Here is a 25,889-nt window from a genome sequence, read left to right as displayed (position 1 = left end):
GTATTAATTCGTATCGAATTTCAATTTAGTTTAGTCAACCTATTAAATTTAGTTTGGCCATAATTGATATTAAATCGGCCACAATTGCAATGCAATTGGTCAATTAATTTTCAATTTGATCAAAATTTAAATGGATGGCTAAATCCTAATCAAAATTTAACCAATCTTAGCCCAATTCTGCCGAGCCCAACACACAACAACCACCAACCCAATTTTTTTAAAAAGGCCCAATAATTAAAAATCTTCAGCCCAGCCTATTTTTCTTCTAAATTCCAGCAATCCATCCCAATTTAAACCAACCAACCAGCCAACTTTTGAGACCCATAACCAGCTTCGATCGCGCGGCGATGACCCAGATTTTTATCCAAAATCGTTCTCTGACACACCAACAATGAAAATTCTAATTCGAAAATCATTTTGAAATTCAAATAGTTGTACAATTTTTGTCCTCAAGTGAGGTACTCCAACATGCCCAAAGTTTATTTTGTCCCACATCGGTAAAACAATAAAGGGTGACTTTCCACCCTCTCTATAAATAGCACATTTAGGAGCAATTCAAAGACAAGTGTTGAAGGTGAAAAAAATTTACTTTCGAGCAACGAGTATATATTTTTTAGTAGAAAATTTGTTCTTGAAAGCAGATGCTTTTCTGGTGGTGGCGAGGAAACTCCGTTAAAAGGTCGTAGTTTCATTTTGCTGCCTCAAAAAAGGTGACGTGTTTTTATTTTTATTTTTTATTTATTTATATATTTTTATTTTTTATTTAATTATTTATTTATTTTTATTTTTTATTTTTTTTATTTTTTTTTCTTTTATATTGTTTGTGTTATTTTGAACTTTTCTAGCACATGAGTATTTTTTTTTTACCTTCTGTGTTTGATTATTATAGTTTGTCTAAATTGACATTTGACATGCTAGTTTGCTTGCCGTATTATTAAACGCGTACTAATCTTATTCTCTTTTTCTCTTTGCATGAATTCTTTCGGATGAGCCCAATTGGATTCCCCATATTCCTGCATTTGAACGCCGTAGAGTCGAGCCTCATTATCTCTAAGGTGTCGAATACTAAGTCAGGCCCTATGACTAAGACCTCACTAACTTCAAACCAACCGATTGGAGATCTGCACCTCCTGCCATAGAGAGCTTCGAATGGAGCCATCTGAATACTATACTGGAATGATAGCTATTATTGTATGCAAATTCAATCAAAGTCAAGTGATCATCCCAACTTTCCTAGAAATCAATTGCACACACCCTTAGCATATCTTTAAAAGTCTGAATGGTCCTTTCTGCTTGACCATCTGTCTGAGGATGAAAAGTTGTACTGATATGAACTTGGGTACCAAGTCCCTTTTGGAATATTTTCCAGAATTGAGAGGTGAATTGGGTACCTCTGTCTGAGATGATAGATAATGGAACACCGTGTAATCTGACCAACTCCCTGATATAGAGTTTGATGTAATCCTCGGCTGAATAAGAGGTATGAACGGGAAGAAAATGAGCTGAATTGGCCATCCTATCTACAATGACCCAAACTGAATTATGCTGATGACGAGTTTGAGGCAAACTCGTTATGAAATCTATGTTCACTTCTTCCTACTTCTAAGTAGGAATAGTGAACTTCTGCATGGATCCACTAGGCTTCTGATGCTCTATCTTAACTTGCTGACATGTAGAGCACTTAGCCACAAACTCTGCAACATCTCTCTTTATCCCACTCCACCAATAGATCTCTCGCAGGTTGCAGTACATCTTAGTGGCCGCTCGATGAATAGAGTATCGCGCATTATGCACTTCTATAAGAATTTGCCGCCTTAAATCATCTACACTTAGAATACATTGACGATTGTGACAATGAAGGACACCATCTCCCCCTTGGTAGAAAACCTCTACTTTCTGATTTTGAACTGACTCTTTTAGCTTGACAAGGCTAGGATCCCTTTCTTGCTTTTCTTTCACCTCAAAAACTAGAGATGACTCTGAACTATTCTGAACACATACACCTCCATCTAAAAAATAGACTAAGCGCACACCTAGTCTGGCAAGCTGATGGATTTTCTAAGCTATCTTCTTTTTTCTATCCTCAACGTGAGAAACACTACCCATGGAGAGTCTACTGAGAGCGTCGGCCATAACATTGGCCTTGCCCGGATGATAAAAGACACTCATGTCATAATCTTTCAAGAGCTCTAACCACCTTCTCTGATGAAGATTGAGATCTTTCTGAGAAAATACATACTGAAGACACTTATGATCTGTGAAGACATTTACATGAACTCCGTATAGATAATGCCTCCAAATCTTTAAGGCAAATACTAAGGTTGCTAACTCAAGATCATGAGTAGGATAATTCTTTTCATGGGGCTTTAACTGTCTGGAGGTGTAGTCTATGACCTTACCATGATGCATGAGGATACAACCTAGACCCACTCTAGATGCATCACAATATACTACAAAATCGTTTGAACCATCTGAAAGAGCTAGAATTGGAGCTGAGGCGAGTCGAGTCTTCAACTCCTGAAAAATCTTCTTGCAAGAATCTAATCACTGAAACTTGACCTTCTTCTGAGTCAATCTAGACATAGGGGATGCAATAGAAGAAAATTCCTCAATAAACCATCTGTAATAGCCAGCCAAACCCAAGAAACTCTTGAAATCTGATGAAGAGACAGGGCGAGGCCAGTTTCTTACCTCTTTGGTCTTCTAAGGATCTACTCTAATGCCATCACCAGAAATAATATGGCCAAGGAATGCTACTGACCTTATCCAGAACTTGCACTTACTAAATTTGATGAATAGCTGGTGATCTCTGAGGGCTGAAGTACTGTTCTGAGATGGTCTGCATGATCACGCTCTGTGTGGGAATAGACCAGGATATTATCTATAAAGACTATGACAAACATATCTAAGTACTTCTTGAACACACGATTCATCAAGTCCATGAAAGTGGTTGGGGCATTGGTAAGACCAAAGAACATGACTAGAAACTCGAAGCGACCATATCGAGTATGGAAAATTGTCTTCGAGATGTCATACTCTCTGACTCGAATCTGATAATAGCCTGATCTGAGGTCTATCTTGAAGAAATAACTAGCACCAGAAGTTGGTCAAACAAGTCATCTATTCTAGAAAGTGGATACTTTTTCTGGACCGTAACTTTGTTGAGCTGATGGTAATTAATACACATCCTGAGAGAAGCATCTTTCTTGCACATGAATAAGACTGGTGCACCCCATGGGGTACACTGGGCCTGATGAATCCCTTATCTAGGAGATCCTTCAATTGATCTTTCAGTTCCTTGAGTTCTGCTGGTGCCATTCTGTATGGTGAAATAGAGATAGGTTGAGTATCTGGGATAAGGTCAAGGCCGAAGTCTGTTTCCCTTTTAGGAGAAATGCCTAAAAGATCTTTGGGAAACACGTCTAAATATTCATTTACAACTGGGACTAATTCGAGACTAGGAGATTCAAAACTAGAGTCTTTAACATGAATGAGATGATAAACACACCCTTTAGATATCATTTATTTGCTTGAAGGTAGGAAACAAGCTGACCATTGAAAGATAAAGTACTACCCTTCCACTCTAGGATGGGCTCATTCGGGAACTGAAACTGAACTATCCTGTTCTTGCAGTCGACTATGGCATAGCAGGAATGAAGCTAATCCATTCCAAGAATAATATCAAAATTAGTCATCTCTAACTTGACTAAATCTGCTGATGTAGTTTTCAGAAATATCATAACCGGGCAGTTCCTGTATACCCTCTGAGCTTGATGGTTTTACCCACTGGGGTGGAGACTGAAAAGGGCTCTGCTAAAATTTCAGGACTGATTCTGAAATCTCCTGCTATATAAAGAGTAACAAAAGACAAGGATGCACCTGGATCTAGCAAAACATAAACCTGAACATGAAAAATCTATAACATACCAGTAACGACATCAGGAGACTTTTCCTAATCCTGTCGGGTCTGAAGAGCATAGACTCTATTTGGGCGTTGCCTACTAGTAGCACTGAAAGTGGCACCCTGCTGATTTGGGTGACCAAACTGGGCTGTTGAATGATTCTACTGACCCTGCAGACCTGAATGCGGACACTCTCTAACCTCTCAGACTTTTACTTTTTGTACCAAGTATGATCAATATCCTGTAACTGGTATGCGGCTAACTCGACACTCTGATAAGAAGTAACTCCCATGATGTTTATGACCTTCTGAACTTGGTCAATGAATTCCTGAGGGTCTTCATCAGACTTAGACCCGAATAAATATGGAGGATTCATTCGGGTAAAGTCTCGAATCGTAGCTGCGGCTGAGTTGGCCACTGGATTGGCGGGAATAACTAGTGGCCATTTATTTTGGGCAGCCACAGACTGAGCAAATGTGGTGAATGCGGCCCTAAACTCTACATGAGAAACATGTTCGCCCAAAGGATCTTTGAGTTGAGGAGCTGGCTGGTTTCTTCTCTTTAGAGGCATGTTTTGAAATAACAGAAGAACGTATTAATATGAGAGTTTAACTTGAGATTATGCTCACTAGCACGACATGAATACTGCAAGAAGGGAAACTGTTCCTAAAATATCTTATAGCCTCCTGCACATAAATGTGGAACGCAACACACCCACGTACAAGACTTTACTAGATGCGGCTTTCAAACTTCCTAGGACTATATTGAACGTTCGGCTCTGATACCAAGTTTGTAATGTCTCGATTTGCTAAACCGAAAGGCTACATGGTGCTTATGACCCCGAAGGACCACATGCTAACCCATGACTGATATCTGTACCTGTACACTGAATAATATACATGTAAAATATGAAAAACATGAATAATAGGCCATAAGGTTAAACTGAATAAAATATCTGATAAATAGTAACATCCATATAAGGTAACAAATACCCAAAACAACAGAAAGCTAAATCTAAAATCTGAACTAAATCTTAAAGCCTCTAAATACTGTCTGAGTAAGAAGTTGAAGGAACATGTCTCCAACTAACTCCGTCTAGCAAAACTGAACTGAAATAATGAATGAAATAAAATAATATCGTCCTCAAATAGATGAGGACTCACTGCAACTCTGTGTACTGGAATGCTACTGCTATTGCTAATCTGGAACTCGTGTCTCTGAACCTATGGTGTAACATAAAAGAAAGCACCATATCGCAAATGTATCAGTAAAACTGAAAGTACTGAGTATACGAGTGAGGTAGGTTATATGCAAAGGGCTTACATGCATGAGCAGTGCTAAATGACTAACTAATATGAACGTGAGAGTGCAAATATGTATACATAGTAACTAAGATCGTGAATACGTGATATCTAGATCTATACGCTAATACATGGTTTTAGTGATATCTAACATGACTAATATTGGAAATTTTGATAACATGGATGACTGTGTCTAATAGTCCTGAATCTGATGGAACCATCTGAGTTCCGTACTGTAACTGAATTAACTGTGTCTGACAGTCCTGGTACTAAAATCTGAAAAACTGAGTTCTTTTACTGAGACTGAGACTAAAACTGTGGAAGGTAGTTGTTTAACCGACATGCCCCATATATGCCATTATGACTAAGTTGGGGTCCAATCTCTACCGTGCCACTGGTAAAGACAAAATATGGGTAACCCTAATCTGACAGTATTCCCAAAAAAGAATGGTGGGGCCCTCATCTGACAGTGCTAAGCCACCTCATCAACCCTCATATGACAGTGTTCATGTCTCAACCTATGTTGGCTATATAGTTATGGAATGCAAAGATGACTGCTAAGAATCACATCCTAAACTGGCAGGTGAGTTCCCATCCTTGAATTCACTCGGTGCTAACTTCTACTCCCATCTGAAGATACTAAACATGATTTAACTAGTTGTACATGGACTGAGTTTACTGTATTCCATTAATGATGGAATACTACTGATATCTAATAACTGACTGAGATCATGAGGTTTCCTGAGTCACATGACTAACTGATTTCTACTGAATCATGGCTTGATTTCGGGTTTCGTGAAACATGACATGGCTCTAGGCACACAACTATATTTTTTGGGTACAAATACCCTAAGGACTCGATAGAAGGAAACTGACACACATGACTAACTTGATCACAAGATTGGAGTTCACGCTTCATAACATCATAAGTAGGGGATAGTATATCACATGTAGCTTTTCAATATCTTGTGCATGGTAAGGAGTGCATGGATATATATATATATATATCATGTACATATTGTATAACTCCATTATCATGAATTTTTCATACCATAACAATAGCAACACCACACTAGCATGGAATTCATATTGAATTATAATAGTTAACATTGACTTGTCATTTAGATACTTTGGAACCATGGAAACTTGAAATTCTAGCATCTTAAGCATTTTATCAAACACCTATCATGAACACTTTAAGGCATAGGTATATTCATAAGTTTCACCATATTAAACCACTCAAATTCATGGGTTCCAACTAACATGATCATAATCTCCATGAAAATACATCAAAATACTACTTTACAACACAAATAACAACCACCAACATGTATAAAATCATATCACTATGAAACAATCATAATTTAGTATTTAAAGATTGATTCTTGAACTCTACGGACAAAAGAAATCCGTGGATGAACACTACGCATACCTTAGATTAAGAATTTGTGGAATTTACGGTTGAATTTGCTTGGAAACTTGAAATCCCCAATTAAACCCTAGACTTGTTCTTGAAGTTTCTTGAGTGAATTTTGATGAAAAGTAATGTAACGAGCTGATTTGGGGCCTCAATCCCATGTTTGGGACTTATATATGGATGAAAATTGACCAAAATGCCCTTAAGGACACGGAGCTGGAATGCAAAAATTTGGCCTGGGGGATCCAGCGGGCGGCGCCTGGCTTATAGCCCGCGATCCACTGAGCAGTGTCTGGCTTATAGCCCGCGATCCACTGGGAGGCGCCTGGCCTATAGTACTGCTTTAGCTGGGGCGACGCAGGCTTATCGCCTCGAGCTACTGTTTTGGAAACCCAAGCACACCCTTACGCTATCCAAAAAATTTCAAAACTTACCCGGGATGTACTACGACCTTGCCCCATCGCAACTCAACTTGAAAATCCAAAAACAAAGGTCAGGAAGGTCGTCAAATAAATTCCCAAAGTTTGGAGGTGTAAAATGAGACTAAGTGTTGAATACTTAGCAAAATTTTCTAAGTCTTGGAGCTTGAGAAGCTTAAAGAGCTGACTTCTAGGCTTAGGATTTTACGGGGTCTTACACATAACCTCATATTCTAATATCATGGATAATCCAACAACATATATTTTCATAATGATAGCATGAAAATCGTTTAAACACAAGGAAATAGCAAACATGTAACATTTAGTTCACATTGTAATGATTGGGGAATTACCCATGTGGTATTTCAAAATCTTTATCTTGTACATAACATGGAATGCATATGGACACACTATGAATCCATTCTCCAATCATCATGTACATTCCATTGACACATATATTGCACAACAACAATATGTGAGCCCTTTGAACGTAATAGATGTAACGCCCTAATTTTCTGGAATCAAAAGGCCACACGGTGCTCATGATCCCAAAGGACCACAAGCTAACCCTCTTCTGATATCTATACCTAGCCACTGCATAATATAACAAACTACATGCAGAAACTGGCAAAAACTTTTCATGAGGTTCAAAATATCTAAAATACACAAATCTAAAAATTGAATACTTATACATCTGTCCGGAAAGCCTCTAACTGTCTGAACTATGGAGTTGATGGGACATGTCCCCAACTAACTCCGTCTAACAAAATAAACTAGATATAATAATGTACTGAAATAATAATCATCCTCGAAAGATGGGGACTCACTAATACTTCTATTGCTGCTGACTGAATCTGGACTGCTAAGGGTACTCTAGATCTTGTGCCTCTGAACCTATGGTGTCAAATAAAATAAAAACACCATAGCGCAAATGCATCAATACGTTGGAATGTACTGAGTATGTAAATAAGGTAAGGCTAATTGCAAGGGCGTATGCATGAACAATTACTTAATTGAATGATATGCAAGAGCTGGATTAGCATACATGGAGAATCTGTAAATACTGAACATACTGCAGATATTGACTCTGAGCATACTAGGACTAAATCTAATAACTGATACTGGACATACTATCAAGCTAAACTTCCTGAACATACTGAGATTCTGAGTATCTGAAGCTACTGAAATTGATATCTGGGTTCATTAACTCTGAGCTATGGAATAGCTGAGTTCTGCGCATGCTAATATCGACTGGCTAAAGTTGAGATCAAACCTATCTAGCGGATGATCTTTGAATCTTCGGATAATGTTAATGACTTACTAAGCTTGAGATCAGGCCTAGATAACGGGTGATCTCTGGAAATGATACTGAATAAATTTAGGTGAGACCAGGCCTATCTGGCGGGTGGTCCACGAATCAATGGAACTATCTGAGTTCCTTACTGAACTGTGTGACCGTATCTATCAGTACTGAATCTGAAGACTTTCTGAGATCTTGACTGAGTCTGAATCAGAAATTGAAATTATAACTGTGGGAGTTCTCACTTAACTGACATGCCCTGAGTTTGGTAGGGTCCAACCTGTGACCCCAGCTGAAAAGGATGTCAGTACCATGCCACGGATAAAGACCTTTCTGGTCAAGCCTCTCTAATGGGTAACCCTAAAAAGAAAGTCAAGCCTAAAGCTATGAGGACTCTTGTAGGTAGTCAAGCCTTTATCTAATGGGTGACTTCTCATCCTGCATTGGCTACTCAGTTCTGGAGAATAGGGATTGCTGCTAACGACTCCGCCTCTCTAATGAAGAAGTCGTCATCCTGCACTCGCTCGGTGCCAGTTTCTACTCCCAACTGAAAGACTCTGAATGGTTCTTAACTGAACTAAGACTGAGCTGAATTTTGTTACTGATTATCTTACTTGACTGATCTGACTGAGTTGGCTTGGTTCCGTGATCTGACGAAATACTTCTGCATTCTACTTTCTGTCTGAATACAACTGAGTTTTGTAACTTACTGAACTTTAGTAGAACCTGTACTGAATACTGAACACTACTAGGGTATGGACTGAGTACTAAGCTTGAGTAACTTGAATACTGAGATTAATGAGTTTTCATACTATTCAGTCTTTGACTGAGTTCTACTGATCATAGCATGACAAAGATTATCTTGAGACTGACTTGGCTCTAGGCACACAACTACATTTTCGGGTACAAGTACCCCCAGGACTCGATGGAAGGAAACTGACAGGACTTGACTCTTGAATATATAACCAACATACACATCACAACAATAATCTATTACATCAATATCATAACGATAGTCTATCATTCGTAACATTATCAAGGAAGTATCACTTCAAGTACTTGGGAACATTCAACATGTAAATTGTATATAGAGGCTTGCTATTATCTCATGAATTATTCAACAATGAAAATCCACATGAATAGGAAGCACATGCAACGTATTGTTCTTTACTCATCTTGGCATTACAACAAACGCTAGACATGCATTACTTGTCACAAAGATGAGGTTTATACCTAATATGCCACAATGGTACTATTTTCTTCATCTAATCACTCTACCCAACATATGGGAGGCACACTTTGGTCATACAACAATTCATTACCCCTAATTATCATGATTACATAATTTAACGTGCTTCTTGAAGAGACTTTGTCATGAATATCACATAATCATCACATACTACGGTCAAAGTTTGCATCTACAATCAAGACATGAATTAAAACTCAATATCAATATGAACTTCAGCCTCAATTCACATGCATAATAAAATCTCATGAAAACATAAACTAGAAAATTTCAAAAAGGGTCTTTGAACTTCTTGGGTGAAAGGAACCAAAGAATCAACACTTGCATACCTTAGTTTCTTGATTTTGAGAGACTTGATGAAGGAATTCTTGAGTTCTTGAACCTTTGGGTTGAAACCCTAGGTTGTTCTTGAGAGAAAATTGAGAGAAAACCTTATAATTTGGGTTAAATGAGGCTGAATTTCGTGTTAAAGAGGTATATAAAGGGTTGGGAAAAGACCTTTTTGCCCTTAATATTTTGGGGCTGAAAGCTGGAAATTTCAAGAGCATGCTATGGAGCATGCGTCACATGCTCTAGTCCTCCACACTATATCGCATGCTAGGACCATGCGAAGGAGCATGCGTCGCATGCTAATCTCATGATGCTACTGTTTCGAAATCAAAAAATGCTCTAAACGAATTTAAAAAATTCTAAAACTTACCCAGAATGTACTATGACATTGCCCCATCGCAACGCAACTTAAAAATAAAGAATTGAAGGTCGGGAAGGTCATAAAATAATTCATCGAAGTTCACAAGCTTATAGAATGAAGAAAGTTTCAACACTTAGCCAAATTTTTAAGTGCTAAACTTTTCTTGACAAGCCCAAAAAGGCTTTAACGACTCAGAAAACTTGTGGGGTATTACAATAGACTAGCATGAATTTATCATATAATTCATCCCCAAGATATAATACATAATTTTTACCATTCTAGGCATTTTATCAAACACCTTACATGCACAACTTTGAGCATAGGTGTCTTTATCAATTTGCAACCTAAAACTACCCAAATTCATAGGTTTGCAATCAACAACTTACATAGTTCATAAAAAGTCATCAAGACACCATCCATAAACATGAAAATTAACTATCAACATGAACATGAGCAAATCACAATATGTTATTTAGAACATGGTTCTTGGACTCCACAGATGAAAGGAATCCATGGATGAACACTATGCATACCTTATGTTGATAATTGATGAAAGTTAGCGGTGAAATTTGCTTGAATCTTGAAGTTTCCAATTGAACCCTAGGTTTGTTCTTGATGATTTTGGAGAGGATTTCAATAAAAGGAGTATATTTTGGTGCAATTAAGGCTTAATTCCGTGTTATGGAGCTTATATATGGGTGGGAAAATGACCAAAATACCCTTAGAAACATGGAGGTGGAATTCTAAAAACTGGTCACCCTACTGGAGTTGCAGAGCGTCGCCCAGCTAGTCCCCCACTCTATATAGGGCGGTGCCTTGCTTAGAGCGGTGCTCAAGCCAGGGCGGCGCGGGCAGATCACCCCGAGCTACTGGTTTGGGCACCCAAACGAGCCCTTATGCTACTCCAAAAATTCTGAAACTCACCCAGGATGTACTATGACCTTGCCCCATCGCAACACAACTTGAAAATTGGAAAATTGAGGTTGAGAAGGTCATCAAATAAATCCCCGAAATTCGGAGGTCAAAAATGAGACTAAGTGTTGAACACTTAGCTAAAATTTTCTAAGTGTTGGACCTTATATTGAGCTTCAAAGAGCTAAACGAGCCGAATACAAATGCAAAGATTTTGTGGGGTCTTACAGGGGTTCTTTGTACAGTGTTGGGAGGTCGTACGGAATAATGTGATGTCCACTATGCAGAACTTCCACTCCCAAGAAGTTTTTGAGGAGAGCTTTAATGCAACATACATAACTATTATTCCCAAAAAGAATGGGGCTAAGGAATTCAGAGATCTTAGGCCTATTAGTTTAATAGGGAGCATATACAAATTGATATCCAAGATTCTCACAGAGAGATTGAAGAAAGTAATGCACAAATTAGTGGATACTCAACATATGTCATTCGTGAGATGTAGACAGATCACCGATGCGGTCCTTATTGCTAATGAATGCATAGATTCTAGAATGAAAGATAAGACACGTGACATCATATATAAATTGAATAATGAAAAAGCATATGAACACATGAATTGGAGCTTCTTTCATGGAATTTTGCAGAAGATGGGGTTTGGAGGAAAATGAATTAGAAGGATAAGATTTTGCATTACCACTGCCAAGTTCTCTGTTTTGATAAATGTAATCCATCACCTTTTTCGTTCATTATGGTGATGGAGGAACTTAACAATATGGTGAAGATTGCCCAAAATAATGGTTGGATAAAAGGTTTCAATATAGCAAAGGAATAGAATAATAGAGTGGAAGTAATACACTTACAATATGCAAATGACACTCATATTCTGTGATGTCGAAGAGAGTCAGTTGAAGTGTTTACGGATTATTTTGATTCTCTTTGAGGCTATTTCAGGCCCTTACATTAGTTGGAGAAAAAGTTTTATTTTCCCAAATAATGAAGTGGCTAGGATTCAACAGTTGGCAGGAATTTTGGGAGGAGGCATGGGTAAGATTCCAACCATTTGCTTAGGAATGCCTCTGGATGCAAAAAGTAAATCAAGATATATATGGAATAATGTCATAGAAAGATAAGAAAATAGACTGACTAGATGGAAAGCAAAATACTTATCTCGGGGTGTCCCTGTATTGGATGCCTTACCTACCAACTTGATGTCATTATTTCCTTTTTCTGTTAATGTGAAGAAAAAAATTGATGCCCTTAGGAGGAATTTCTTTTGGAGAGGAGGCGAGGAGGAAAAAAGTTATTATTTAGTCAAATGGGAGGCTAAAAAAGATGGAGGGCTGGGTATCAGAAATATGAGAAAGCGAAACTAAAGTCTCTTGATGAAATGGCTTGGAAACTACCCAAGGAAGAGTAATCTTTATGGGGCATTGTGATTCAAGCTAAGTATGAAAAGGAAGGTTTTTGTAGGACAAAAGAAGTAAACACCGCATATGACACAAGTTTGTGGAGGTCAATCAGGAACTTGTGGCATTTATTCCATGAAAGAACTAGTTTCAATGTGAAAGATGGCAAAAGGATCTTGTTTTGGAAAGATAACTGGCTAGGGAATGGAAGTCTTAAGCAACTATTCCCGGACATTTATTTTAAATGAGCAACAGAATTCTACTTTACATGATGTGTGGTTAAATCTAGGCTAGAACTTGACCTATAAAAGATTGATGCAAGACTGAGAGATGGAAATATTGACCAACTTTTATTGCACACTAGACTAATGCAAGGGTCTACAGAAAAGAGAAGATACCCTAAGATGGAGATGCCACAGCAAGGGCATTTTTACAGTAAGTCCTACCTATAAAGACATGTATCAGATGGGGTTTTAGATCTCTTTTTTGCATTGAAAGCTTATTTGGAAAGTAAAAATTTCATATAAAGTAGCTATTTTCACTTGGTTGGTCGTGAAGGAAGCTATTTTAACTCAGGAGAACGTAATGAAGAAGGGCAGACATATATGCTCAAGATTTTTTTTTTAAACATAATGCAGAGACAATTAATCATCTGATTCTTCATTGTAAAGTGGTCAGCCAGCTTTGGAATCTTTTTACCAGCTTCAGAGGCATAAGGTGGAGATACCGAGAAGAACAGGAAAGAGACTAACTAGCTGGAATTCTGAGGGTGGTGGTAGCACTAACAAAGGCAGATGGAGAATTATCCCGATAGTAATATGGAGAACCATTTTGAAAGAGAGAAACTCTAGGTGTTTTGAAGGCAACAACAACTCTCTTCAAAAGTTAAAGCTGAGCTGCATTATAAGTTTTTCTTATTGGTGTAGCTCGGATTATGTAGATGACCCAGTTTCTATAGAAAACATCCTAGGATCCTTGTTAGATGAGATAAGATTTAGTGTTAGTCTATTGTTTTTACTCTTTTGGATGTAGATTCAATGATGTAATTTTGGCTTCCAGCTTTTTTGCTGATGATTTATAAATAGTTTGTTACCATTTTAAAAAAAATAAAATAAAAATTTAAGAATTATTTAAATCACAACTTTCAAAAGTCTCCTTTTTCTTAAATACCGTGCCAAGTCAAAAGATGCCACATTTGAAAGTGGTCTCGATTTTTGGCATCAAATTAATACATCTATGACATATTTTAAGTACTTGATTCAACCAAAATATCAGCCCACATATGAGGATGCATACTACAAATCTATAACAAATCAATGTTTATGGTCTTAGTTTCTTAAATGCTTAAGGTTTTACTTGAGGCGCTTCACAAACTTTATTTTGTTAACTGAGTAAGCAGGAATTCTGGGTTTGTTTCTCAGAGTGAATTATCAACAAAATATTGTCACGTGCTTGGGCATGTAAAAGATTCAAACTCGTGTGTGATGGGGTGTTTTCGGATATAATTAAATGCATAATGGTGTTCCCTTACACCCAAGGGTGTGACCTAGCGGTCAATAAAGTGGGTTGATGGCCTGAGGTCTTAGGTTCAAATCTCAGCAGAGGCAAAATATACTAGGTAATCTTTCGATCTGTCGTAGCGTTGATTGACACAGTTACATAGTATCTGTTGCTGGTGGGAGGTGGTAGGTATCCAATGGATTTAGTCGAGGTGTACGAAATCTGGCCCGAACACCATGATTATCAAAAAAATAATGGTGTTCCCTTTCTAACAGTACAAACTTTAGTGAGATCACACACTCAACAATGTTTTCTCCCAGAATATTTTACAGCATGCATGCTAACCATCAATATCACTTAATGCATAGAGATCTTGTATTGGTTTCTCTCATAGAAATTGCCAGTCTGCTGCTCTGTGACTCATTTATTTCATTACATTGTTTTGCTCCTTTAGGTGAGAGCTGCATCAGTTGTTTTGATGGAATAACTTCCAGAGTTTTCTTTTCTCTACCAAAGGATAAACAAGACTTTATCTTGAACTCATGTGTAAGTTTTGCTACATAACTGATTAGTGCATTGGTGCTTTGTCCTTTTTCTAAGGATACAGAATGATAACTGTGATTTAAGCTGTACTTGTGAAATCTTTGCAGGTTAAAACTGCAAAAGGTGATGAGGTTCCGAATGTTAGATCAGCTGTTTGTTGTGCTATTGGTGTAATTGCTTGTTTTCCACACATTTTACAAAGGTGATTTAAATTCATTTGACTTTAATTTTCTCTCTGGAGGCATTATTTGGACTCTGTTGAATTCTTTGGTCAAGTTATTTACAAGATTAAGCTTAAAATGTTAGACATAGCACACATTTAGTTTACTTACAAGTTACTCCAAGGCTCCCTTATTACATTTATATATGTATATATATATATAAAAGAAGGGGAACCTTGGATTAGTTGGTAAAGTTGTAGCCATATGACCAGGAGGTCATGGGTTCAAGCCTTAGAAATAAGCTCTGGCAGAAATGCAAGGTAAGGCTGCGTACCATACACCCTTGTGGTCCAGACCCTGCGCATAGCGGAGGCTTTAATACATTGAGCTTCCTTTTTTTTTAATTCATATTTTATCTCAACATGCTCTCTTATGTGCAACTGATTATGTCTGATTCTTTTTTGTGTGCCAAACATGTGAAATATGTTTTTTCTTAAGAGGATACCATGTTGAATTGTGGGGCACCTCATCTAAAAGTTTATGCTTAAACTGTTAGAGAGAATATTTTAAATTTACTTAATTATATTGTCTTGGTTGACTTTTTTTAGGCAATTTGTTGTTTGTTAGTAAATATATGTTCCAATATGGCAGTGCAGAGATTTTTGACAAGTTCATTTCTCCTGTTGTGGACAATAGTCATGATTCTTCGGTGTCGGTTGGTTTCACTACTCCCATTTTTGCATATCTTTCTAACTTATTAACCCAGTAAAAAGGTATATGCAAGCTTAATGTGATAACTTTCAGGTTCGCATAACAGCCTCATAGGCTTTAGCTAATATATGTGATGCACTTTGCCACCATGTTGATGTACATGGATTTGAGAAATTCTCTTCAGGTCCTGTTAATTTCTGAATGATTTTAGATCTGTTTATTGTGTAACAATACTTTCAGATGTCTTATTGTTCTTCTATATGAATGATTCAACAATGAGCTCACAGTCTATATCCTTGCTGATTGACTGTGCTCTACAACTTACGAACGATAATGACAAGGTAAGCTATGTTGTTAAGCTATATCGGCAAGTTTCAGTTCTTCTTTTGACATTTTTTTGTCATGTTAGTGATTGTATTCTAAAATTTACTTCTCATGTTTTTGATATCAAGTCAAAGAAAATGCTGTGAGAGCATTGGCTAATCTTTCAAGATTTGTTAGGTTTTCAAGTCAATCATTTGCTTATAACAGGCAAGCAAATTCAATGGTCATATCTTCTGGGAGAAAACCCATAAAAGGTTTGTCCATTTGTGAGGATCTGGAAGAAAGTCAAAGTCCATGTAACGCTCCCTTGGAAAATTCTAAATGGCTTGAGATGATGGTGCAGGCAGTTATTTCCTGTGTTACAATAGGAAATGTTAAGGTATTTTCTTCTTCCTCATAGTGTGATTAGGCGAAAAAACAAAGGAACGGTTGATATCAAACCATGAAAAAAATATCAAACCTGGAGTTTTACACGTGTCCTCCTTAACTGCATACTTAGAAGGTCGACTTTGCTATTAGGTACAGTGGAATGTTTGCTAATCACTGAGCAATTTGTTTTCCAATCCAACGTTGAATTTGGAAAACATGGTTTGGTAAGTAGTTGCTAACCTTGTTCTAGTCCTCTATGTCTTTGTTTTCTATTGATGTTGGATGCCCATGTAAATGCCTGGAGATGTCGGATGAATTTGATACGCGATACAGTATTTAATATCCTCATCCTCATAGATCCATGTCAACTTAAGAGAAGCATTGGTCGGTAAATTGTATCAAATTTTGGGAGTTGCCTGGGTATCTCCAACTTGAGGAGCCAAAGAGGATGAAGATGAGGACCAAGTTGACTATATGGGTTGCTTAATGCTGATCTCGTCCAAGAGCTCTGATTGGGTTTTCAGTGCCATAAGTTGAAGAGAGTATAAATGAAAATAATATATACAGGTTACATTAGAGAGAACCTAGTTACTTATATGGGTTTTGATCACGTAAGTGGACATTAACAAATTCAAGCACCATTTTAGAAGTACTTTAGAAAAGTACAACATGATGCAGGTGCCGGGGCACGTCTGTGGACAATAAAGACTGCCTAAGGAGAGAGTGATACCCACAACTTCCTAAAACATGAGTACATTATATGATAACAAACGTTTTTGTGAGCAAAATGAAAGTCCAATTTAAAATCTATATTAACCTATGTTTGACCTCGTATGCTTCCCTAGTAGTCCAGCTGGCAATAGGTATATCTTGATTTACAACAATCTCTTTATGTTAGGAGCTACATTGAAATATACCCTTGATAGAAAATAGAACTAGTGATTTGAGGAAAAATAGAGAAAATGGATAAAATTCTGTATTTCTTCTGTGATATATTCAGTTTTATTGAGCGACAATCCATGTGATTTTTTGGAGCTCTAGGGGCATGAGACAGGGACCGTTTATCTTTGAACATGTTTATCCTAGTTATGAAAGCTCTGTGTAGGATGATGGAAAAAGCTGGGAGGAGGTGTTGGGACAATCTTGGTTTCTCACTTATTGTAAGTTTGCAGATGATACTTTAGTTTGTTGTGATGCTGATATGAACCAATTGGAACATTTAGGCCTAGTTCTTACTTGGTTTCAAGTGATGTTAGGCCTTAAAACTAACTTAAGTGTGAGATTTTTACAGTCGGAGAGGTGGCTGGCATTGGGATGCTCGCTCAGGTTTTGAATTGCAGGATGAGGGCTCTTCTGACTACTTATCTTGGACTACTACTGGGGGCTTCAAGCAAGGATGTTTTGGCGTGGAATCTGGTTCTTCATAGGGTTGATAAGAAATTAAAAGAGGTTCTTATTAAGAACACTTTATCCAAGTCTTTGTTTCAAGCTCCAGCTCTAGTCACAAGAAAATTGGAGAGGTTGTAGAGGAATTTTCTTTGGGATGGGGCAGATGTAGCAAAGAAATTTCACTTGGTGCATTGGAAGACTGACATATCTCCTAAAAAATAGGGAGGTCTAGGAATTAAAGATATGGTTGTTTTTAACAAAGCTTTGTTGGGCAAATGGGTTTGACAGTTTGGGAAGGAGGCACAAGCCTTTTAGAGAGGGGTGATAGTTTATAAATATGGGGTAAGCGAAGCACAATGGAGAACTAGAGATGTCACTATGCCTTTTGGGTGTGGCTTGTGGAGGAGTATAAAGAAGGAATAGTTTGATTTCCATAGAAATATCTTATTCAAGGTTACAAATGAGAGGAGAGTTAATTTTTAGGGGTATTGGTGGTGTGGAGATAGCTTATTGTAAAATGATTTTCAAATTCTGTATAGAATGTCATGCCAAAGGTACATGTTGGTCCAACAAATTAGGGAGATACATATTGGAGAGACTTTTTGGAATTTGAGATTTAGAAAGCATTTCCATGATTGGGAGGTGACCGAGGTCCAAAGGTTGATGGCCATCCTTCACGGGCATGTCAATTCGGTGGATGAACGTGAGGCTTCATGGTAGTGTTTGACGAACAATGGAGATTTCTCCATTAAATCTTTCTATAAGAAACTCCTAATTAGGGAGGAGGTTGTGTTTCCATGTGATGCAATTTGGATAGTGCTGGTGCCGAGGAAAGTGTGTTTTTTCTCTTGACTAGCAACTAGAGGGGTGATTTTGACAGCGAAAAATCTTAGAAAGCACAAGGTTTTTTGTATCAGCTGGTGTTACATATGTAAGGAGACAAGGGAAGGAGTGGATCATCTTCTCATACATTGTGTCTTTACCATGAGATTATGGTAGAACTGCTTAGACGGTTCAGAGATTTTTGGGATATGCCAAAATCTGTGAAAGATAATACTTTGTTGGAGAAGCAGGATTAGGAGGAGAAGGCATAAGGTGTGGAATTTGGTCCGTCTTGCGTTGATGAGGATTACTTGGAATGAGAGAAATAGGGAGTAAGGGCCAAACAAGGGGGATTTATTGTACGCAATCTTAGCTAGCTTTTTTGCAAGAGGCTAAATTTTAAACCATTTAATTCGAACCCATCTTAAAACGATCTCCAACTTAGCCCAGTTTTTATGTTTAATTCAACCCGTTTTATAACCTACATAATCTGCATTTGCAGCATAACACACTTCCTATTGTTTGTTGCATTGTAAATATTTTTGATACTTCAGCCGTACCTACAAGCAAAAAAAGAAAAAAAAAGTACTCCCTCTGCCAAAGTCTTTTTTTGACCATCATTAACATTTTTTACCGTAAAAAGTTACTCTAATTTTTTTATGACAAGGGAACCCCGAGCCACTACCCTTTGGGTGCGCACAGGGTAAACCCCGCTCCGATGCAATAAATTATAAACCACACAAGAGAGGTAAACCCGTAATGACCCTTACGGTCATTTCTCGGTATTTTTATATAATTTTAGTACTATTTAAATGTATTGTGGATTATTTAATTTGATATTTGGTAGAAATATAATTTAGTGTTCTTCTCGAATATTTTTGATATTGGAGAAAAAAATTCTTTAAGTCATGATATAGTTATATTATTTTATAATAGATTTTTTTTTGTAATTTATTAATATTTTATGTCGAGATAGTAAATTTAAAAATATTAAAATATTATTATTATATAATATAGGTTTTGTTAAAAATAATTTTCTATTAATTATGATATATTCAAAATATTATAATTATTTTATCATGAATTCATGCAATATCCAAATATATGCGAAATAGGATTAATTTGATAAATATATGTATCTATATAAGTGGTGTAATTTGCTTAAATAGAAAAGTGGACCACGTGTTGCTGTCACTTGTCTCAACCATAGCCTAACTTATTCTTATATATACATGGCACCTTTTGACCTTTTAAAGAGAGGAAAACTTTCTGATGGTATGCATATGCACGCTCATATATCTATTTTTCTCATATATTGGCCTTTCTCGGTTTGCTTCTTTTTATTAGAAAAAAATTAATTAGAGTTCTTGGTTAGCTCTACAAAGTTGCATATAAGTTAAGAGGTGTGGAGGAAAATAAATTCTTTGATGATATTCAAATTCGGGTTCTAGCGGATATTATTCGGAGGTTTCGGGACAGATATTATAGCTTTGGCGTCCAGGTAGGTTAGGTTTACCCTATTTTTAGATTGAGCTTACGTACCGAAAATGTTAACTATTATGTTAGCTTTAGATAAGTGCTTGTAGATACATATTCTTTGTATGTATAAACTGTCTTATTTATTCAGATTGGGACCCCGTTGTAGTAGATTTTGGTATTTTATCTTTCAATATAATTTAGCACCTTTCACTTTGGGACATAAAATTTAATTGCAAAATCTTTAATTTATCCCTTTTTAATTAAAATTGGTGAATGATTATTTAGACGTTGACATTGTTATAATATGAAATGGATTTTAATATTATCGGAGGGTTATGGTTACTATGAGTTCCGGTTCGAGTCCAGCAATTGATTATTATTGTTACTACGAGTTCCGGTTCGAGTCCGGCATTTGACTATTATTGCTACTATGAGCTCCGGTTCGAGTCCAACATTGGATTATTATTGTTACTACGAGTTTCGGTTCGAGTCCGGCATTTGACTATTATTGTTACTATGAGCTCCGGTTCGAGTCCGCATCTGATTATAGTTGGGGTTACTCTGAGTTCCGGTTCGAGTCCGGCATCTGATTATTTATGTTTACTTTCATCACTTGTGGGAGTATGGTTGGGTTAATTATCTTTTTCAGTGTGCCTAGAGGGCTTATGGGGGCTCAGTTAGGTTATGTTTGATTTATTTGTTATTACTGCGTTATTATTTTTTGTATCGCACAAGTTTTTTCCTTTACAGCCGTTGCATAGCTTGGTAGTTGTTTACCTTTCCATCCTTATTTACTAATAACTCAGATTACGTCCTTGCATTGTAGTTACACATTTTCTGTATTAAGTTCAATTGGCCGATGATGCCTACTGAGTATCCGTTATTTTTGGTACTCATACTACACTTCTGCATCTTTTTCCTGATGCAGATCCAGGTACTAACAGTTGGCGTTGACATGGTTCCTACCTTTCAGTGTTGGTTTAGAGTGGGATAAGCTTACTGTCGTCCGAGGTTGATCCTCCTCTATCTACTCTAGTTAGTCTTTTTCACTCGAGACTACTTGTGTACATTTTAGATTTTTGTCTTGTACTCTGGGTACCTGTTAGTAGTGGCTCTAGTACTGACCTTATCAGGACTTGGGAGAGATTCATTTGTATAGTTGGTCCTTTTTCCTCCTCTCATTTTGATATAATACATATTCTCTCTTCTTAGTTTTCACTTATTATTGTGGTTGTTATTATCATACGCGATTTTTTATTTTGTCTCTAACTATTAGCCCATTACCTATCATTCCGGGCTATGATTTGGCTTGCCTACTGGTGAGATAAGGTAGGCGCCATCACGACTTGAGAAATCGGATCGTGACAGCTTGGCATCAAAGCTTAGGTCACACTGGTATTGTTAGTACTGGAGCCGATGTTTAGTAAAGTCCTGCAGATCGGTACGGAGACGTCTGTATCCTATCCTTGGGAGGCTACAAAGTATATTTAGGAAAAAAAAATCTCATTTTCTTGATCTATTTTGTGCGTTGAGTCTGGGTTGATTGTAATCTTTTTATTGGTTTACTCTTTATGCAGATGGCTAGGACACGACGTTCGAGAGCAAGGGGTCGGGACCACGGGTCCGCTTCTAGAGTTCTATCTTGGGATCGAGGTCGACCCAGATATCAGGGGCAGGGTAGAGCAGCAGCCCCTATTCGAGATCAGGTCAGGGATCCAACACCTGATCCTATTATAGCTTCGAGGATTGAGATAGCTCCAGGTATTCCGCCATATCAGTAGGTGGGCCAGGGGGCAGCCCAGGCTTCACCTGGCTTTATATCTTCTTCGGTTATTCGGGATACATTAGTTCAGTTATTGGGGTTAGTTAGCAGTCCACCGGTCGTGGGAGCTCAACCAGCAGCACAGGGTAGTATTGATTTAGGGGCACAGCCTGCGGCAGCGGCGCCTAGGGTAGAGGTTCCACCAACACCAGTAGTCTCACAGCCGCCAGTGGCCCAGCCACTTATGTCTGCAGAGGAACAGAAGATGCTGGATCAATATTTGAGATTGACTCCACCCAGGTTTGTCGGGACCCCGGGAGAAGATAACCTCTCAACCTCCTCTTCTGCTTTTGTAACTCTGTTTTGCAATTTTTTTTCTTATTATATTTTGGTTTCTATGATTCTGGGTTTTATAGAATCCGTTCCTGCAATTCTACTTTGTAGAATCTGTTTCTGTAATTATGCTATGCGGAATCTGTTTTGAGAAAAAAAAGAAAAACTAGAGAAACCTGACCTGATACCATGAGAAATTAGAGGGCGAAGAGAGGAGAATTTGAGAATTTGTGTCTTGATTATTTCCTCAAGCTAGTGGGATTAAATTGTGTTACAGAGAATGTAAATAAGGAGGAAAACTAATTACACCATATTCTAAGTGCCTAATTGTGGGAATTTGAGGATATTCCCACATCTACATTATTTAAATATAGAGATATTCCCATATCTAAATTATCTAGTAAGGATATCATATTTAACAAAAATCTCCATATAAAATCATTTATTCAATTTTTGTATGTACTTATAAAAGACTTTGTATTTTAAAGAGGTTTCCGGCCAACAATTTATGTGGTGATATTGTACCACTTTGCTTCTTTTTGTGCATCTGTTGCTTCTTTGTACATGCATCAACAATTTTAAGCAGTATAAAGATTTTGAAAGTCAAGTTCTCTGCATCAACACCAAGAGCTGTAATTATGCTTTCCCAAAGATCCTAACATGTTTGCTTTTTGTGTGTTCGCTTGGAATTACCTCATGATGCTCCACCATTACTACATTGTTTTTCTTCATCCCCATGTACACCCAATTTCTAACTACTTATTCCACATTTTAAGTTTCTTTATGTGAGAAATAATGGATAAAAAAATATTACTCCCTCCATTTAAAAAAGAATGACCTACTTTATTTTTTAGTCCATTTAAAAAAGAATGATCCTTTTTCTTTTTTGGCAATACTTTAATTTCAACTTTCGACGTGGCATATTTAGGACCACAAGAATAAAGGTCATTTTGATACATTTGACACAACTTTAACTTAAGGCCACAAGATTCAAAAGTCTTCTTTATTTTCTTTAACTTTGTGTCAAGTCAAAGTAGGTCATTCTTTTTTAAACAGAGGAAGTATTGAATCGTGTTTACATAATTACATTGAGACCCTATTTATAGACACTATAGTACAATCATTTTTCAAGTAAGATTTTTATCTACTATTCCTATTTCTACTCATATTCTAACACTCCCGCTCAAGCTGATACACCTAGTTTGTTATAAATGTAATTAATACGAGGATCGGTGAGGGACTTAATGAAGATATCTGAAAGTTGATCACTTGACTTCACAAATTTTGTAACAATATCTCTTGAGATTATCTTATCTCTGACAAAGTAACAATCAATCTCTCTGTATTTAGTCCTCTCATGCAACACTGGATTTGATGCGATATGGCGGGTTGCTTGATTATTACACACAAGTTCCATCTTACTGGTTTCTCTAAATTTTAGTTCGCTCAGCAATTGCTTGATCCAAACTTGCTCACAAGTTGCTACAACCATTGCTCGATATTCTGCTTCCGTACTAGATCGAATAACCACACTCCGTTTCTTATTCTTCTAATACACCAAATTACCTAATACTAAAACACAATATTCGAAGTTTGAACGTCTATCTCTATCAGAGGGTGTTCCCGTGTTCCTGCTCAATCAATATCTGTGTATCCAATGATATGCTCGTGACCTCGATCTTAAAAAAATAGTCCTTTACCTGGAGCTGATTATATATCGCAAAATACGAACAACTGCAACCCAGTGACTATCACAAGGGAAGTCATAAATTGACTTACAACACTCACTAAAAAGGATATGGCAAGCCTAGTCACAATGAGATAATTTAACTTTCCAACCAACCGCTTATACCTTTCAGGATCACTGAGTGGCTCCCCCTGTCCTTGCAGAAGTTTAGCATTTTGATCCATAGAACGGGGTTTACATCCCACCATTCTCGTCTCTTCAAGAATGTCTAAGGCATACTTGCATTGAGAAATAACAATACCTGATGTGCACTGAGCAACCTCAGTACTTAGAAATATTTCAATCTACCAAGGTCTTTAGTCTGGAAATGCTGAAAGAAATGTTGCTTCAATTTTGTGATACCATCTTCATCATTGCCGGTGATAATGATATCATCAACATAAACCACCAAATAAGTACACAAATTTGGTTGAGAATGTCGATAAAACACCGAGTGATCAGCTCCACTACGAATCATGTCAAACTGCCGAATTACTGTGCTAATCTTTCCAAACCAAGCTCAAAGGAACTGTTTTAGACCATAGAGTGATCTATGCAATCGACATACCATGTGAGAAATAATGGATAAAAAATATTATTGAATTTTATGTTCACATAATTACATCGAGACCCTATTTATAGACACTATAGTACAATCATTTTACCAAGTAGGATTTTTATATACTATTCCTATTTCTACTCATATTCTAACACTTTCTATGTGGCTCGGACTCGGGTGCGGATATAGAGGCCAGAATCTTCATCAGATAAATTTTAGGATTTGTGTGTATGGATCCAAATGCGAATAATACGGTGCTGGGGTATGACCAATAAGTATATATTACTGAACTAAAACTAATAAAACTTCATTCTTTATAAATCCCAATATTTTTTCTTATCTCGAGTAATAGAACTATTGATAAATAATAGAACAATTCTCTTAATTTGATAAATAAATTGAAATAATTATTTTTGGTATGGGGCCAAATAAAAGGAAACGGAGGAAGTATGTTCTATTTTTCAGGTTTCTTAATCCTTAAAATCTGTATTTGCTTTGCTCTCTTTTAAGGCTGAGTCTAATTCTCTCTTTATATTCCTGTAGAAATCATCCTTCTTTGAGGAGTGGTTTAAGTTGGTCTGCATGTCTCTCGAGAAATCACCTAACCAGTTTGAGGCTGAATATTACTCTTCTGTAAACCATAGGAAAGATGTCATATTCTGAGTGGTTAGGTCACTTATTGAGGTGTATGAAGCGCGCGATCTTCACGCTGTTGTACAAAGGTTTCACAAACTATCCAATATCCTATAAGAGGTTTTCCAGTTTTGGGTCCTACTTTTTCTTGGTCGGTCTGGGGTGTGTGTATTTTCTCCAGCTACTGCTTCTTGAGCTGGTTAGCCCTGTCCAGTCGAGGTTGTACCTTAGATCTGTAATTTTGCCATTTGACACCAATGACAACCTGTAGAGTACTCTGTCGAACAAAATGGTGGTTGTCTTTGGATGTGCATTTCTATCGGAAGTCCCAAGTGGTTGTCTTAAGCGAAAGGATGAGCACAAAAGCTTCCAATGAATACTTGTAGATTAGTCTGGAACAAAATGGTCTTCTTCTTTGGATGGGCATTTCCAAGGGAAGTTGTGAATGGTAGCCATTAGCAAAATGACGAGCACAAAAACTCAGTATGCTAACCTGTAAATTAGCTGGATGATCATCTCAAAGGACTCTTGAATGGTCGTAGCAACAGGATGGGCTGAAAAATTTCCGAGCATCCTCTTATCTTTGACTTGCTCGAAAGGCTGAGTATCTGGCTATTCGATCCATGGACATTTCAGTAGTTGCGCAAGAGAAACTTGTATTTGCTCTCTATTGTGTCAAAACTATTAAGCATGGAGGAATATGTTAGTATCTGGAGGTTGTACTGCATTTGTTGTGCTTTCTATGTATAACAATGAGAGTTCTCAGTTCCTGTGCAAAATATTTTGACACTTGGACCACATTTCGCCGTGATATTACCTATTTTCCATTTTTTTTTACAGTAATCATAGGCAGGAATACCCAATTGGCATATCGTTAAAAACTTGCATGATACATTATCATTTTCGAAGGTGTGTTTGGTATGAGAGAGATTACTCTAAGAAAATGTTTTTCATCAGGAAGTCTTGTATCTTTCAAATGACACA

The 25,889-nt window shown here is 37.2% G+C and overlaps 1 long non-coding RNA gene across 1 annotated transcript; it reads left to right on the top strand.

The window, feature by feature from the left end:
• The first annotated feature begins 563 nt into the window (after positions 1-563).
• LOC107856550 lies at positions 564-25,889 on the top strand. Its single transcript, XR_001670592.2, has 8 exons — positions 564-710; positions 14,549-14,640; positions 14,745-14,839; positions 15,450-15,513; positions 15,603-16,212; positions 20,821-20,903; positions 21,470-21,954; positions 24,816-25,889. It is a non-coding gene; the product is annotated as an uncharacterized LOC107856550 (long non-coding RNA).

The sequence above is a fragment of the Capsicum annuum genome, chromosome 1 (genome assembly GCF_002878395.1).
Source record: "Capsicum annuum cultivar UCD-10X-F1 chromosome 1, UCD10Xv1.1, whole genome shotgun sequence".
In the NCBI taxonomy this organism is placed as follows: Eukaryota; Viridiplantae; Streptophyta; class Magnoliopsida; order Solanales; family Solanaceae; genus Capsicum; species Capsicum annuum.
This window is presented reverse-complemented; position numbering and strand designations above follow the sequence as displayed.